General features: G+C 37.8%; 1 protein-coding gene across 2 annotated transcripts in view; it reads right to left on the minus strand.

Moving 5' to 3' along the window:
* cd180 (CD180 molecule) overlaps positions 1–1578 on the minus strand; it is an 18496-nt gene extending 16918 nt beyond the window's left edge. Inside the window, exon 1 of one of the 2 annotated variants that reach the window (XM_060863023.1) lies at positions 1532–1578. The gene's annotated coding sequence lies outside the window, so the exon portion shown is untranslated. The remainder of the gene's footprint in view (positions 1–1531) is intronic. The other variant, XM_060863022.1, reaches the window with a different exon arrangement.
* Between the last annotated feature and the right edge of the window lie 396 nt (positions 1579–1974).

The raw sequence follows: 1974 nt of genomic DNA on the forward strand, positions 1-1974 counted from the left end.
GAACTTGAACAGTCTCAGATCCAGTCTACACCGAAGCATGCTTAAAGCTTTTACACTCTTGGAACAAATGGTTCCACCTCCATGGCGGCAAATGGCCCTGTCTACTAAGAACTAGCAAACAAACCTCTTTGACTAAACTACTGTAAATCTACTGTAAACTTCCTGTTTACAGAAAATCTAATTTAATAGTATATAGTATTATTAATAATAATAATAGTAATAATAATAATAATAATTAGTTTAATAATTAGGGGGCACGGTGGCTTAGTGGTTAGCACGTTCACCTCACACCTCCAGGGTTGGGGGTTCGATTCCCGCCTCCACCTTGTGTGTGTGGAGTTTGCATGTTCTCCCCGTGCCTCGGGGGTTTCCTCCGGGTACTCCGGTTTCCTCCCCCGGTCCAAAGACATGCATGGTAGGTTGATTGGCATCTCTGGAAAATTGTCCGTAGTGTGTGATTGCGTGAGTGAATGAGTGTGTGTGTGTGTGTGTGTGTGTGTGTGTGTGTGTGTGCCCTGTGATGGGTTGGCACTCCGTCCAGGGTGTATCCTGCCTTGATGCCCGATGACGCCTGAGATAGGCACAGGCTCCCCGTGACCCGAGGTAGTTCGGATAAGCGGTAGAAAATGAATGAATGAATGAATGAATGAGTTTAATAATTATTTAATACTTTCTTTTGGATATTGCGAAGTCTTGCTAACTACTTGCCACTCTTATGTTTTATAACTGCTATATTTAAGGCTATATGTTTAAGGCTGTATGTTTTATAACTGCTATATTTATTTTATTTTCCTCTAAATTAAGGAGTAAGCTAAAGTATAATACCCAACTGAACAATCTAATAGTGATTCTAATGAGAATAAAAAAGGAAAACACTCCTGAAGGAAATATTTTGAGCGAAGGCTACGCAGTGCTAAATTTCCCTTAGATTTTCATTCATTTGGATGCATAATGGATTATTAAGTCTTAGCAATTATTATTATTATTATTATTAGATGATTTTCAGTCAGATAACGTTGACTGTTGGGTTTCTGTATCTCATGTTCCATATATTTCAACATCAGCTTTATGACAGACAATTTGGGCAAAATTCATTAGATATTTTTTTATCTGGATATAAAAACCTCACTGGAGGTCAATGGAGTAAATATGGTGTGTATTATAGCCCAAAATATAGTCAATAACACTGGAGCCTTTGCTATGAATGTTGTAAAAACATCTTGCTGCAGAAAAACATCTCAATTACAAATATTTATAATAGGATTTTGTCAGTCTTCTGCCATTACCGTGTGAATGAGGTGTTACTATGGAAACAATAACGTATTGGAAAGAGCACATTCCTCTAAAGCTGAAGCTGCTCTAGTGTCAAAATACAACAACCTCCAGCCAATCAGAGTCAAGAATTCAGTAGCGACTGCGGTTTAACTACAAAAATACAAACAGCTGAAAAGTTCAGAGTCTTAATAATGGAAAACATAAAGATGTGCTGTTGAAGGTAGAGCGAACGTGAGTAATGAATTCAACGACTCACATTTAAATACAAAACCTTGTGATAAAATCTTCTTGTAGAAATAGTTCCTCTCCTCTGTGGTTGTGTCAGCTTTCCCTCATTCAGATATGGATCGGGGTGAAAGCGGCACACAGGAAGCCATGAATCACAATCATCTGAGTGGGTCGAGAGAAAGAAACACTGCCAAAACTTCATCCTCCCATATGAACTAATCTCCAAGCAATGTTTTATCTGAAATACTTCCAACTGCTGAAGTTTCTCTGAACGTCTTTTGTTTTAAGAACGAATGGTACTGCAGACTTTATCACAGGTCCTGCACAAACATGTGCTGAATATTTCTGCACAGAAGAATTGTCAAGAAAAAAAGAAAGAAAGAAAGAAAATGAGATAAAGAGATTTTTATCATTTTTCCAAACAGTACAGTTAAGTCTGAAAACGATATGAGGACAAGACAAAAATCTGCA

The sequence above is a fragment of the Tachysurus vachellii genome, chromosome 26 (assembly GCF_030014155.1).
Source record: "Tachysurus vachellii isolate PV-2020 chromosome 26, HZAU_Pvac_v1, whole genome shotgun sequence".
Classification (NCBI taxonomy): Eukaryota; Metazoa; Chordata; class Actinopteri; order Siluriformes; family Bagridae; genus Tachysurus; species Tachysurus vachellii.